This window comes from Sciurus carolinensis, chromosome 8 (genome assembly GCF_902686445.1).
Source record: "Sciurus carolinensis chromosome 8, mSciCar1.2, whole genome shotgun sequence".
Lineage (NCBI taxonomy): Eukaryota > Metazoa > Chordata > Mammalia > Rodentia > Sciuridae > Sciurus > Sciurus carolinensis.
This window is the reverse complement of record NC_062220.1, coordinates 30,820,528-30,837,431: the sequence shown is the minus strand read 5'-3', so window position 1 is coordinate 30,837,431 and position 16,904 is coordinate 30,820,528. Positions and strand designations below refer to the sequence as shown.

The window sequence follows — 16,904 nt, the reverse complement described above, 5'->3', positions numbered from 1 at the left end:
GAGTTCTTCTTTAAAAGTTTTTTAGAACTCGGCTGAGAACCCATCTGGTCCTGGACTTTTCTTTGTTGGAAGGCTTTTGATGACTTCTTCTATTTCATTACTTGAAATTGGTCTATTTAAATTGTGTATGTCCTCCTCGCTCAGTTTAGGCAATTCATATGTCTCTAGAAACCTGTTGATGTCTTTGAAATTTTCTATTTTGTTGGAGTATAGATTTTCAAAATAGCTTCTAATTATGTTTTGTATTTCAGTCGTGTCTGTTGTGATATTTCCTTGTTCATTCCGAATTTTAGTGATTTGGGTTTTCTCTCGTCTTCTCTTTGTTAGTGTGGCTAAAGGTTTATCAATTTTGTTTATTTTTTCGAAGAACCAACTATTTATTTTGTCAATTTTTGTATTGTTTCTTTTGTTTCAATCAATAAATGTCATTCACCATATCAATAGACTTAAAGTCAAGAATCACATGATTATTTCGATAGATGCTGAAAAAGCATTTGATAAAATACAGCACCCCTTCATGCTCAAAACACTAGAAAAAATAGGGATAGTGGGAACATTCCTTAACATTGTAAAGGCCATCTACGCTAAACCCATGGCTAATATCATTCTAAATGGTGAAAAACTGAAAGCATTCCCTCTAAAAACTGGAACAAGGCAGGGATGCCCTCTTTCACCACTTCTATTCAATATCGTCCTTGAAACTCTAGCCAGAGCAATTAGACAGACCAAAGAAATTAAAGGGATACGAATAGGAAAAGAAGAACTCAAACTATCCCTATTTGCTGATGATATGATGGTATACTTAGAGGAACCAGGAAATTCCACCAGAAAACTTTTAGATCTCATAAGTGAATTCAGTAAAGTAGCGGGATATAAGATCAATGCACATAAATCTAAGGCATTTTTATATATAAGCGATGAATCTTCAGAAAGAGAAATTAGGAAAACTACCCCATTCACGATAGCTTTGAAAAAAATAAAGTATTTGGGAATCAATCTCACAAAAGAGGTGAAAGACCTCTACAATGAGAACTACAGAACACTAAAGAAAGAAATTCAAGAAAACCTTAGAAGATGGAAAGATCTCCCATGTTCTTGGATAGGAAGAATTAATATTGTCAAAATGGCCATACTACCAAAAGTGCTATACAGATTCAATGCAATTCCAATTAAAATCCCAATGATGTATCCTACAGAAATAGAGCAAGCAATTATGAAATTCATCTGGAAGAATAAAAAACCCAGAATAGCTAAAGCAATCCTTGGCAGAAAGAGTGAAGCAGCGGGTATCGCAATACCAGATCTTCAACTCTACTACAAAGCAATAGTAACAAAAACGGCATGGTATTGGTACCAAAATAGAAAGGTGGATCAATGGTACAGAAAGCAGGGGGTATCGCAATACCAGATCTTCAACTCTACTACAAAGCAATAGTAACACAAACGGCATGGTATTGGTACCAAAATAGAAAGGTGGATCAATGGTACAGAATAGAGGACACGGACACAAACCCAAATAAATACAATTTTCTCATACTAGACAAAGGGGCCAAAAATATGCAATGGAGAAAAGATAGCCTCTTCAACAAATGGTGCTGGGAGAATTGGAAATCCATATGCAACAGAATGAAACTAAACCCATATCTCTCACCATGCACGAAACTAAACTCAAAATGGATTAAGGATCTTGGAATCAGACCAGAGACCTTGCATCTTATAGAAGAAAAAGTAGGTCCAGAGCTTCAACATGCCGGCTTAGGACCAGACTTCCTCAACAGGACTCCCATAGCACAAGAAATAAAAGCAAGAATTAATAACTGGGATAGATTCAAACTAAAAAGCTTTCTCTCAGCAAAGGAAACTATCAGCAATGCGAAGAAAGAGCCTACAGAGTGGGAGAAAATCTTTGCCAATCATACTTCAGATAGAGCGCTAATCTCCAGAATCTATAAAGAACTCAAAAAACTCTACACCAAGAATGTAAATAATCCAACTGACCAATGGGCTAAGGAAATGAATAGATACTTCACAGAATAAGATATACAAGCAATCAACAAACATATGGAAAAATGTTCAACATCTCTAGTAATAAAAGAAATGCAAATCAAAACCAACCTAAGATTCCATCTCACCCCAATTAGAATGGCAATTATCAAGAATACAACCAACAACAGGTATTGGCGAGGATGTGGGGAGAAAGGTACACTCTTACATTGCTGGTGGGGCTGCAAATTAGTGCAGCCACTCTGGAAAGCAGTGTGGAGATTCCTTAGAAAACTTGGAATGGAAACACCATTTGACCCAGCTATCCCACTCCTTGGCCTATACCCAAAGGACTTAAAATCAGCATATTACAGAGATACAGCCACATCAATGTTCATAGCTGCTCAGTTCACAATAGCCAGATTGTGGAACCAACCTAGATGTCCTTCAATTGATGAATGGATAAAGAAAATGTGGTATATATATACAATGGAATATTACTCAGCCATAAAGAACGATAAAATTATGGCATTTGCAGGCAAATGGATGAAACTGGAGAATATCATGCTAAGTGAGATAAGCCAATCTCAAAAAACCAAAGGAAGAATGATATCGCTAATAAGTGGATGATGACACATAATGGGGGGTGGGAAGAGTTAGTGTTGGGGTTGGAGTTGGGTTCAGGGAGGGGGGCAGGAATGGAGGAAGGAAGGACTGTATAGATGGAGGGGAAGGGTGGGAGGGGAGTGGGGGAAGGGAAAAAAATGGCAGAATGAATCAAACAACATTACCCTATGTAAATTTATGATTACACAAATGGTATGCCTTTACGCCATGTACAGAGAAACAACATGTATCCCATTTGTTTACAATAAAAAATAAATAAATAAAAAAATAAAAAATAAAAAAATAAAAGGCTACCTGACAAAATTAATTTGTCACGTCGACTTCTACAACATATCAGAACCCAATCATCCCTACCACTTCTACTGTTGCTCCTCCGGTGCCCTACCCATCAGCTTTCCCGAGTATTGCTGTGGCCTCCTTGGTCTTTCACCTCATCGCTTTTTTTTTGCCAAGTATTGGTGACGCACCACAGTAAGACTCCTGAAGCACATTCTATCACAGTCCTTCTTGACTCAAAGCCATTTAATGGTGGCACTTCATGTAAAAGTCAAGACCTTATATGAGCTCTGCTCTTCACACTAACCCGTCTGATCTCATCTATCTCCTCCCTTGCTCCGCCTATTCACCCCTGCCTCCTAGCTGGTTCTCCCATAGGTAGCATGGACCAGCCTCAGGGCCTTTGCAAATGCTGAGAGCTCTTCCCTTGCTGTACCCATGCTACTTACATGACTTACAACAGTGAGGTTCTCTCCAACCATCATATGAAGATGTCATTTCCTACTCCCATAGCCCTTCTTTCCTTTGCTTTACTTTATTGCTGGGCATTGTATATATGGTAACTATCAAAGATGATGTAAATACCTATTGTCTGCCTCTTTTGTGCTGTATCCTTAGCACCTAGAACAGTGGCTGATATACTGTTGATGCCCAATGCAAATAAGCTGAGGAAACAAATGAGTGGTATATAGGATATACCATTTATGTAACTTATATATCAGTTATATAAGATTATAGTAATTTATGACTTAAAAGCCTAATTATGATTATTGCTTATTAGCACAATGTAAATTATTTGGAACAATTTTTTTTTTTTTATCATACAGCTTCATGTAGAATAGGAAATTTGGTCAAAAGCAAACAGAAGAAGGAAGTGTAGTTTAGTATTCTGGGTTAAAAGATCTCTAGCAAATGACAGAATGTCTTTACACTTAGCAAAAAAATTATAGTTGCCACTATAGTTAGTAGCAAAATAATTTACTTTGAATCTCAAGAATAGAATTTTTCTCTTAAGATAATAAAAATAATAATTCCTCTTGGCCATTAATAAAAAGACCAAGTTAAAATGTAATTATTTAAAATCCTAACATAAAAGACCAATTTTCTGTTACAAATATTAATTGGGGTTTAATTCTATGACTGATAATTAAATATTAAAGTGGTTCTAATGAGAAGGAAGGGTATTCTTGTAGATCAAGATTTAATATATTTGGTTTTTCCCTGGGGCCTACAAGTATTGAAATTACAAGATTGCAATAAAAATAGAACACTCTCTCAGAGAAGTTTAACACCTGAACAAGTAATAAAACATGGATTACAAGTAGATAAACTTTTAAATGGAGATAAAGTCAAAGAAGTTATGACATGGAACTTCCTTCTGATGTTAAATAATAAGATACTGAAGAGTAAATGCAGTTGTCTTTGTTAATTGTACTTGAAGAATGTGTACAATAGAACCTTCTGTCACTGATGCTTAATAGCCTGACCTTGCATCTGCCTATGGGTCATGTTCTGATTTTAGAGCAGCCATCACATACACATACCCATGTGCGTGCGTGCATGCACGTGCACACACACACAGTACTTCTACTGAAATGCATAATCATTAAAAATAGCTCATGAAGATTATATTTATTGACATAAAAAAATCCCTCAATGGATCAAGGGATTTTATAATTTGTGCTATTCTTTCATATTGTAGTTTAAGGCATTTTCAAACCAGTGAACAAAATCTGTTATATCTAATGGACCTCTCCTCTCCATTGCCAATTCTTCCTATCACAAGTGCAACATAAACTCTAAATTGAGAAAGATACTTTAAAAAGATAATTCAGGAACAAGATGGATATACATTATGAATCCTTTTTCTATTATCTCTGGTGGCTTCTGGGGTTGAACAGATAAGAAATTATTTTCTACAAAGGTAAAGGACAATTGCATTATAGTTCAACATAGAAGAAAAAGGGTAAACAAACTGAGTTGCAAAATTAGGCATTTGAATTTAGAAGATAAAATACCGATGAGGAATTTGCTTAAATATTAAGATATGAGCTAACCTGTAGCTTCACTTGACATGTTTGAATAGTTTGCAGTTCAAACAGTTTTATAATTCCTTTTTAAAGTACAACAAAAATTTCAGAGAGCCATGAAACAGTAAAAATAAATTTTGGCACATTCAATATTCATTTCTTTTAGGAAAATTTGAGTAAAAACAACTCACTGGCTGTTGGCATTTTCTAAAAGATATTATAAGGAAAAATGATCCTGTAATATGCTTTAAGAAAATGAGTTGAATGGGCACAATTACCTTTAATTTTTTTTTTTTTTTAGTGCATTAGTTATACATGATACTGGGGTTCATTTTTGACATAATTATATAAGCAAGACATTTAATTTGCTCTAATTCAGTCCCCAGTACTTCCTCTTTCCCTCCCCTCCTCCCTCTCCCTCTTCTTTTTCCCCTACTCTATAAGTTTTTATCCTATTAAATTTTTTTAATTTTTTTTTTAAATTAGTACATTAGAGACATACATATGAGGATTGAACCCAGGGGTGCTCTACCACTAAGCTACATCCCAGATCTTGGAGTTTCTTTTATTCTGAGACAGGGTCTCACTAAATTGCCCAGGTTGTCCTCAAATTTGTGATCTTCCATCTTTAGCCTCCTGAGTAGTAGGGATTATGGGCATGCACCACTATGCCCAGTGGTAAATATTTCTTTCTTTCTTTTCTTTTCTTTCTTTCTTTCTTCCTTTTTCTTTTCTTTTCTGTTCTTTTCTTTATTTTTGTTTTGTTTGTTTTGTTCCAGGGATTAAACCCAGGGGAAATAAACCACTGAGCTACATCCTCAGTCCCTTTTTATATTTTATTTAGGGACAGGATCTCACTAAGTTGCTTAGGGCCTCACTAAGTTATTGAGGCTGGCTTTGAACTTATGATCCTCCTGCTTCAACCTCCCAAGTTGCTGGGATTACAGCTTTGGGTCTCCATGCCAAGTCCTAAATATCTTTTGAACCATACAAAATTATGTTATCATTTTCAAGATCTCTAAAATGCAACTGTGGCATATTGAGGGGTCCCAGAAGCCCAGTAGGAGAGAAATCTTGAACTTTGTTTAAGCAGCACACACCAAAATTATTTAGTCAAGGCACTCCCCAAGATTCCTACTTAAAGATCATCACAGTGTGGATCAACATTTTTCTATTATGGAAAACAATAACATTTTTGTGGGAGTTTTCTTACCCACTTTAATGAGCTGGATGGCTTCTAGACACTTGAGGGATGCATGTATCCTTAGTTTTATGATCTTGAGGAGTCTGAATCGTGCTAGATACAGAGTGCTCAGGAAGTTTGTGGGTTGAATGAATACACCAGTGCTTAATTCTGTATAGAATATTCTGGTTAAATTAATGAGACAGATTTTTTTTTTTTTTCCTAATTCCCTCTTTCCTCCCACAACTCACTAGGTAAGTTTGTTTGTCCTAGAAGTGTGGTGGTTTGTGGTAAAATATTAATTTGCAAATACTGGGTAGACAAATGCCAAAGTACACGGTGCTTTTGAGTTTCTTATAGACTTCTTTTCACCTGCCTTCTGCTCTGAGGAATGTACGACATCTTGGCCTCCTCCAGAGAGTGAAAAGGGGAGAGACACCTAGAGGGTGGTATTTCTGAATTGTCAATTCTGCCTGCAGCACAGCAGGTAAAAGTCACTTTGCACTTCGTGTATTTCCCACCAATATCCATTTGTGAACAGAATGGAAAGGAGAGGAAGTCACAGCACGAGAATAAGAAATGGTGGAAGATGACGAGGGAGCAAACAATCATCTCCTCTCTTTTGTTTCCTAACCTCTAACACCTCCTATTGTTTCAATCAGAATGATCTATCATTTGGATGCTCATAGATGGTCATGCAATCATGATTAGTGTCCTGCTACTTTCCCTGAAGTTTATAACCCACAAGATATTAATTCTATCCCTATTTGTTCACTGAGATAGAAGAAACAGATTTTCTGTCAGAAAATATTTTAGAGGATGAAAATTTAAAATTGTATTCTCTAATTTTACAAGTACTCCTCCTCTGTAATTCTTTCCTTATTTGTATTTTGTTCTGCATTCCAATTCCATTGGAGAGTTTATAAAAGAGTAGACACTTCTATAGTGAGAGTAATAATTTGACTTGATGAAGACACAAGATCTTTGACTCCATCTTTGTGTTGTGCCAGGGGCAGCAAGGCATGGATAGCCAGCCTCTCCTGGGACCCAATGGACAAATGGTATTTGCCTAATCCAGACTAAGATCACTGCTGTACACAATTCTAGAACTCAACAAAAACAAAATACCAAGAGGAATTTAAAATAAAAATGAAAATAAAAATATTTAAGTTTGGTTCTCTGATATAACTCTCTGCCTAATATCTAGTATTAGAGTTTTTAAAAATAACATGTGTTGTTAATTAAAGGACTTCATACACGTGTAAATTTGAAAGAAGGAACTCAGAAAAATAAAGACAAAAATAAAAATCTCCTATAAATGTCCAACCAGATATGACTAGTCAAACCATTTTATAAATATCATTCTTGTCTTAATTCTGTAAATCTCTTAACATATTGTGTATTCTGATTCTTAATCTGAACTGTCAACATTTTTTGTATCATTTATATGTTCCAATGTTCTTTCTAATGGAAAAAAAATTTCATTATATGAATGTACCATAATTTATTAATTCAGTTCTCCATTAGTAGTAACATAGACTTTCCCCCTATTTTTTCCTATCATAAATAGTGCTTCAACAATCTGATACCTGATTATTTCCTCAAGATGAATTACTGGAAGCATATTACCAGGTTAAATGCATGATATTTTCAGGTATTTGACAGATATTGCAAAGTTGTTTTTTCAGAGAGCTCTTAGCTTACACTCTGACCTGAAGTGCATGAAATTATTAATTTCCCTGCAACCACATCAACTGTGGTCTTTACCATCTGGTACAGTTGGTTTTAATTTTATACATTAAAAAGGGTATCTCATTTTACTATATTAAGTTCTAGGAGGTAAAATGATGCACTCTTCTAGTTAGGTAGGGCCTTTTTCATGGGTCATAAAATATGTGATTAAATAAAAACACTTAATTATAAAGTCTACTTAAGAAGTATCACAATATATCAACAATACAACAATTGTAAAGAAATAATCCAAAGTCATTCACTTACTTAACACATATTTATGGACCACCTGGTCAGGTCATGAGCTAAAAGGTAAGAATAATACAAATGGTCCCTTTCCTAAATGAGCTTATAGTAGACAACAGAAACAAAAATCACACAATGAGTGTACAATTAAATTTAAGAAGGGCAAAAGTATAAAGATCTGATCTAGTTTGGAGTGTTAGGGAAGGATCCAATTTGGGAATGATATTTTAGCAGAGTTGTAACAAATCAGAAGCAGTTACTTAGGTGTAACCTGAAGCAGAGGAGAGTATAGATAGGGTTCCAGAAGGTTCTCTTAAAGATGTACAAATACTTTTTTTTTAGAAGTGACTTGTGGTTTCTGCTTTAATAGAGTGGATTGACTTGATACTCCAATATTTTTGTAAAGAAGAGCAAACAAGAAAATCTGTCGGTTTTTACCATCTGTTGGTTCACTGAGTGAAAAGAGTCCCCTAAGAATATGTATCATTGGCCTGACCTTGTAAAGCTAGGTACTCCCCATGTTATCGAGGAACCTCCAAGAAGAGAAAATTAAGTAGCTCTAGTAACATACTACCAAGGAAAACCAACAGCAAATCTTTGGAATTGAGAATTCTCAAACCAGGCCTTAGAGAACTCCCAGGGTTAAGCTTCAGGAATATGTATGTATTACCAAAAATGCTAGCTGCATAAGAAAACAAGTGACCACAGCAAAAATGTTAGCAGGAGAAACAAATTTAAACAACCAAGAAATTCAATTAGAATAAGAATAAAAATAATTAACTATAGAAGATCTAAGAAAACAAGATAGGGAATCAAAACCAAGAAAATAATAAGAGATTTCTTATAAGAGAATAAGAAATAAAGCAGATTTACAAAAGAACCAAATAGGATTTCCAGGACCAAATATTTTAATAACTGAAATGGTTGAAAATGAGTGAAAAAGATGTCACAGTTGAAGAGAATGGAAAAGAGTGAGGGTCGGCACACTGTGATCCACATCTGTGTCTGCAGTAAAACTTTTCTGGAACAAGCCACACTCATTCCTACCTAGTTCATGATGGCATCCTCATGACAATGGAAGAGTTGAGGAGTTGTAACAGAGACCGAAGTCCGAAATATTTACTATGGTCACTATGTGGCCCCTTACAGAAAAAAAAATGCCAACTCCTGACCCAGAAGGCAGGCTGCAAACATTATCCAGAATGTAGCTAGAGAAATAAGCAGATGGAACATGTATGTCAGTGACATTAAGGCACACAGGAGAAAACATGTTTAAGATATGGGTGACTGCAGTTTTAGAGAAGAAAGAAACTGGTAAAGAGAATATATTTAAAAAGATAACAATACCCCAGAACTGATGATGAACATGAATCATATCTCAATCAGAATAAACAAATGGAAATGCACACTAGCCCAATGTAGATTAGAAATCCACACATATCCCAGTTAGAATGAATGAAAAGAAATATGCAGAAAGATGAATTAAAATGAACCCACAAAACACAAAAACAAAATAATCTTCAAAGTTTCCAGAGAGAAAAAGACAAATCACCCGCAAAAGAATGAGAGGCAATAGCCTTCCACGTTGCAACATAGGGAGTAAGAAGATCTTTAAAGTTCTGGGGGAAGGTAGCCATCAATTTAGAAATTTACACCCAGCAAAACTTTCTTTAAAAAATGAGGAGGAAACAAAGACTACTCCACAGGAAAAAAAATCCCTGTCTATGGAAGCACCCTTTGGAAATGGCAAAGAATGTGCTTTTAGGACCAAGAAAGACAGTTACTAAACACAGGCAAGTACTGAGTATAATAAAAACAATATCTAATCTGTAGGATTAGGAAATAACATAGAAACGATATAGGTGAAATATGAGACACTGTAAGCATGTGGGCCAGCAAGGGAGAGACTGGAATGAAATGTGCCATGGTCCTGTACTTTTTAGAAGGAGAAGAAATTTTTTGATCAGTATATGACTTTAAATTTTCAACAATGTGCCTGTATATAACTGTAGGCAAATGTAATCTGATTAGAGAAAAAAAATACACTGAAGGAAATAAACTCAGTAAACAAAAAGGAAGCAAGAAAAAAGAAAACACAAAGTTTATAAAATATAAGCCAGAAAAGAAAGCCTAAAATAAAATGGTAGAAATGAATTTACTTTAATCAACGTGATAATCTAAGTTGACCGAATTAATCAAAAGAAAATTGTCTTCTTAAACAATTAAATCAAAATTTAGTTTATTTATTCTAATAAAAAACACACAAATGGTATGCCTCTACTTCATGTACAGAGAAACAAGTTGTACCCCATTGTTTACAATAAAAAAAATCAAAATAAAAAATTGATTTATTTATAAGTATTTAATTTATAAAATACATTAAAATACAAGCACACAGAAAGGCCAAATGTATGAACAAAAATACAAAATACCAAAAGAGAGCTACATTAATAATCACCTAAATAACTTTACTATATAAATTATTATTTATTATGATAAAGGTCATCATATAATGATAATAATTTCCATTTCTCAGAAAGATTTAGCAGTTTCAATCTTGAATGTACCTGATAAAACAGCCTCAAAATATACAAAAGCTGACAGAAATAGAGGGAACAAACCACTTAAGCAGTAGCTGATCTCCACTCACCTTGATCATGACCCCAAGTAAAGATCAGCAAAAATATTAGGGCTTAGAAGAATTGAGTCATATAAATCTTATTTGTAATGCACCAAGGAAAACAATATGTAAGTATTTTCAAACAACACTGACATTCACAATATTTGATACATATTTGGCCATAAAGAAAACACTGGAAGAACTGGTATCACACAACCACATTCTCTGAACATTAGATTATGTAGAGGGAAATGAGAGGGGGGAGGGGGCAGAGGTATGAAACATGGTGGACTGAGACAGACATCATTACCCTATGTACATGTATGATTACACGAATGGTGTGAAGCTACATTGTGTACAACCATAGAAACGAAAAGATGTATCCCATTTGTGTACAATGAATCAAAATGCAGTCTGTAAAAATAAGTAAATAAATAAAGAGTATAAGTCTTTAAAAAAATATTAGGTTAGAAATCAGTTCTCAAGAAAAAAAGTCACAAAACTTTCATATTCTTAGAAAATTTAAAATGTACTTATAAATAATTCCATGTCAAAAAAGAAACTGTACATATAAAGTTTCTGTATATAGTAAAAGCAATCTTTAGGGGGAAATTCTAATCTAAATGCTTATATCAGAAAAGAAGAAATAGGGAAGGAAAAACATAACTTAAAAAGGTAGAAGGAGAGAATAAACTGAGGAAAGGTCAATGAAATGCTGGGCCACACAAAGAGAGCACGGGGGGAACCTTTTGATGATGGAACTATTCTGTCTGGATGGATGATGGGGCCTTTGTCAAAACAAGTAGAACTGAAAGACTCACACAGCACTGGCAGTGAGCTTTACAGTGTGCAAACCTAAAAAAAGGAAAAGAAAATAAACCAACACTACTTTAACCAGACATCACAAGATCCCAGGATGGAATTCATATTGTAATGCATGTATGAAGTAACTTCATAAAGAGGAGGGGAGAAGACTGCTGCCTTATTAAACTTTGGAAAACAGCATTTTGACTGGAAACAGGAAGGTTAATGACTAAAGGAACTGTACTCAAGTGCTGAACTCCAGGAATCAAATTCTGAAACTGCTTTCCATGCACACTGGAGCTGAACATATGAATAAGCAGATGGTGGGTTTTTCACTGTTGAAAAGTTACAGATATTGAAGAAAGTAAGGTTAAAATGAACATTGTGGTCCTGGACGAGGTCTAACTCTTGTTTCTGTTCATTGGTAACCCAATATGTCTAATGTACTGAAAAGTTCCCTGTGTGCTGTCTCTTCCTCTGTGTTATCTTTAGTAGGTTCTTTTATCTAGTGTTTCAGAAAAAATCAGGAATTATTTGGCATAAATACAAAACAAAGGCAATTAATCAGGCAGCCTTGGTTACTGCTCCCTAAGATGCACTCTGTCTACTTACTTACCTTGGATAATGAGATTCCTGGCTTTTGCTTTTAGCTGTCTTTGTCACTCCTCCATTAGGTCTACAATCTTTCTCAAAAACATGGGTGGGAGAAGAGAGGTTCTAGAAAATTGCAATGCCTGAAACTCATCTACCATAAGCTGCTCTAACAGGGACACTCTCAAAGTCTGCCTGATCACCATCAGTCTTTACAAGAACAATTCCCAGATGCTATTTAACTAATAATAAGCATCTCTAATCTGAAGTCTGAAATCCAAAATGCACTGAAATCCAAACTTGTATAGCACCGCTACTCCACCAGTGAAGTTCATGCAAATATTCCAAAATCTGAAAAATATCAAGATCTGAAATGCTTCTGGTTCCAAGCATTTTGAATAAGAGGTGTTCAATGTCTACACTATATGTAAAAATTTGCCACTTCATATTTAAGCAGTATTTTATCATCAAAAAGGATTTACATCATTTTCTCTGACCTATTTATGAATCATAGCAGGTAGGATTATTACAATAACAGATAAGAAACTGAGGCTTAAGCAGATTAGAACCAATTGTTCAAAGTCAAATAGCTTGTACGTAGACGAGCCAGGACAAGAATACAGATGATTTGAGTTCTTGCTCAGTGCTATTTCCAACATGCCAAGTCTTTTCTCTTCCTCACTTTCTCCTTTTGTTGAAGAAGCCATAATTATTTTGCTTCAGTATTAAAATCGAGGTTGGGTAAATACAGATATCATTGCTGAGAAAGTTTGATTAAAACAGATTCAGGGATATCTTACAATTTCTCAAAGAATATAAAAGATCCTTTGGTGGCACTCATAGACATCCTCCTGCTTGTGTGTACTTAGCATGTAGGACAGAATCTGTTATATCTGTCACACTGCATGCGGATGACCTTTCATAAGCCTACCCTCCCCAGAATGAACCTCTATATTTACGATTAGTGTAGCATTTAAGTCATACATCCAAGACCAGAATTAAGCAGTAGTAGTGAAAACTTTTGGTGATCCTATTTGACGCAAGGTCTATGATTTTACTAAAAAATGTACCACCGTCTCTTGAATTAGGGGCAGGAAGTTGACACACTGTGAACTGATAGTCAAGAGGAAATGTTGGCACCTGGGAAGTTTGCAGGGAGCCTGCTGTGATGATTTGCCCGATGCCCATTAAGAGTGCCCACCACTCTGTTGTATGATCTGGAATCCACAGAAAATAGAGGTTATTTTGTGTGAACTCCAATCATGTTGTATTCCTGTACTCTCCACTCAAAAGCTGGCACATCTGAGCTGGCCTTTGTCAGGCAGGCGGCAGCTCAAGATGGCCCAACTAACTGGGAGAAGAGTGGGTGAATATCCTGTGTGTCTTACATTAAACCAGGACATAAAAGCCATTTTGTGTTGCTGCTTTAGTTTCTTCGCCCCCAGCCTGACTTACAAAACTAAGACGTACAGCCACACACATCAACCTAGAACTTTGCCCTCTGGTGCATTGTCTCTCAAAATCTCTTTTCTCCTTCCTGTCAGTTTTCGCAGCACTATGGCTGAGTGAGTGGCTGTGTTTCTGTGGGTGGTGTGGCTATCATTCTGTAGGAGTGTGTCTGCTTCTGTCCTTGACTCACTTTTCCTTTCTTCCTTTCTTTTTCCCTCTCTTCTTTGGTCTTGGTACCAGCCAGGCCTCTTCTGTGTAACTCTGTTCTTTTATGTCTGAGTGCTATTCAGAGATGTACCATACAGAAAGCACACACCTAGAGAGCTCAACACTGTGTAATAGAATGTGCTCCCTGAAAAATTTCACATCAGACAGCACTGCTGTCCTTCACTTCTGTCAATAACAAAAGGCAATCTTTCTTCCTTTTTAATTTTTGACAGAGGTGGTTCAGGTAACAAGCAAAACGACTCTCTGAGTGCGCATCTTGACAGATGTAAAAATGATCATAAAAAAGATGATGGCAAACACTGGAGAAAGACTTGACATTGGCAGTATTTTTTAACAAAAGTCTGTATTAACATCAGATGCTGCAGACGTGGATTAGAGAAGGAGGCTTTCACAGGGAAGGTTGCTAAGACCTGAATATTCTATTAGCAAAGAAATTAAGAGTATAATTATATACACATTGAAACATTTCTACTTAGCATGAGGCAGAAAAACCCTGTGCTTATTTTTCACATTTTCTTCTCTCTTCATAATTTACATTCCTGCGGACTGTGACACAAAGGGAAGTACATTAAAATAACAATAATTATTGCAGATATACTCTTCATATCCATCCAGGCCTTTACATTACTATTCCCCTTTTAATACATGAGAACTCTAAATATCAGAAAAGTTAAGTGATTTGCCCAATCTGGGTCAGTTTACAAATTTCAGAGTCAGGATTCCAGCAGACATTTTTGCCTCATGCGGCAGCATGAGGATTCTGAATGACATGTACAAGACCATAAATACCACAGGAAACACCCTGTTGGCTTAACTTAGGTAATTTGTGCACTAAAGTGAGATTCTAATTTTCCGAAAACCTACTCTTCTTCCTTTTTTCTTCTTAAGCTATATGCCACCTAAGGGTGAATAGAGACTGGCTCATTTCTATTCTAAATACTGTCAGCAATACCTGAATATGGGGACATTTTAACTTTTTAGAGAATGGATTTAATGTGTAACAATAAGATATAATATGCATGAACATATAAACATACTTTAAATTATAAATTATCTTTATAAAGCAAACAATCATTTTATAGAATAAAGGTAACTATAGCAACCTCTGATTCAAATCAGGCTGCTTCTCGGGTGGTGGCAGCAGCTCCCAAGCTTCAAAAACTCACTATCGAAATGTGTCTCAAACACACACATTTTGGGGACACACACATTTTGGGGACACACACATTTTGATGAGTTTTCCACTTAATATTTACAGTTTAATTATACTTTTCTGTGCTGAAAATGGAAATAGTCTGATGATACAACCTTTGGTGTTGTCTGTCCCCTGCACTCTTCTGTCCCCCTACATGTCAGAGTGCAGCCTCACTTGGGACACCCCTCTTGATATCCATTGGTCAGGAAGAATTGCAATAAACCAGGAGACAAGAGACAATAGTTTTAGTAAAACAGCTCCTGATATTAGCTATCCAAGATTAAACATTCTCACTGGCTCTTTAATCCAAATATGTGAAATAGAGAGGGTTTAATTTGGGATCATGGGAAAAATGACTATAATTGGCAATATTTTTCCAATTTCCAAACAAGGTGTCATAAAGAAACAAAAGCCTGAAGAAATTCAAAGACTCAGATCAGTTTTATTTTATAGCGGATTGAGAAATGGCAGCAGCCAGGGGCTTGACCCAATCTTCACTGCATACCCACAGTATGCAAAGCACCCTGTTAAGGTACGCGGAGAGCACTAGGTGAAGGAGAACTCATCTTAGCTTTCACTGTATGGTCTCACAGGGCACAAGCAGAGGTGTGCAGCATGTGTGTCGGAGTGTTTGTGTATGTGGCATGTCACACATGACAAAGATCCTGAGCTATCTATAGACAAAAGATTTTAGCTTCTGAATAAGTTAAAAGAAGTCACAGAGGAGTTTTGTGATATTTGATTATTAAAGATCAGAACAAAGAGAGAGATTCCATGGTGGTAAAAAGGCCCTGTGAGTCTGATTAGGTGTAGGTAAGACTTGGTAGAGAGAATGGGACGATAGTGGAAGGAGGCTAATACTATGACTCAGAATCTCTTTAAAAGTTAATAATCAAATGGAAATCACTTAAATATTTATTAAATATTTATTCATCTCTTTTTGCAGGTTTGGGGATTGAACCCAGAACTTCGCACATGTTAGGCTGCCACTGAGCTATATACCCTGGACCACCAAAGTCTTGAAAAACACTATGGAAAAGTTAATCTGTAATTTTAGGGTAATTGATAAGCCAAGAAAAGGGGAGTAGAGATAGGAATTAAGATGCATAGACAAGAAAAATAATGAAGACGAGAATTAGGATACAGTGGAAATGGAAAAAAGAGAAATTTGAAGGGTATTCTAGAGATATATTTATATTGGCAGAAAATTGGGTGTAGGGGTTAAAATAAAAAGGTAAACAAGAAATTAATAGGTTGTTAATGGAAGAGATTTAACACAAATAATGAAATCATTCATTCATTCATCAGATATTTATTAAACACTAATTTTATGCCAGGTACTTTGTGAGGAGCTACAAGAGGTATAGAAGCTTGTTTAGTGATAAATTTTATACATGGACAGTTGAGAAAATCAGCAGAAAATCAATCAATTATTAATAGAGATCTGTAGCTTAGGAGAATCACTGGGTTGGAATGATCTGCAAATGAAAAAGTCATGGTTGAAGCTGTGGAAGGGGGTGTGATCACCAAAGAAGAACAATTCTCCGAAAGAAGAAATCAGATTTGAAAACAGATGCAAAAAAAAACCTGTACTGCACTTAGGAATCTGGAGGAATAGGAACTGTTTAGCAAAGGGATGGTCAAAAAGAAATTAAAATAGAATAAGAGGAAAATTAGAGAAGGTGAAGCCTGAGAAGAGACAATTGGATTAGGTCCTTGGGCAATCCATTTCAAAAAGTATGATTAGTGAATAAGGAGCTGGAAACAAGATAAGGGTAACAGAGAGAGAAAAAGAGAACACTGGTAGCTTGTCATGACAATATAAGCTACTAGTGAAAACTTTTTGAGCACTCGTATGCCAGGCACTGTTTTAAGTGTTTCATGTTTATTAATGCATTTAATCCCTACTACAGTTTATGACTGATGAGAGAGATGTCCTTG

The 16,904-nt window shown here is 35.7% G+C and overlaps 1 protein-coding gene across 16 annotated transcripts in view; it reads right to left on the bottom strand.

Annotated features, from left to right (window-relative positions):
* The window catches only part of Cadps2 (calcium dependent secretion activator 2), a 526,649-nt gene that overhangs the window by 130,092 nt on the left and 379,653 nt on the right, over positions 1-16,904 (bottom strand). The window lies entirely within an intron of this gene.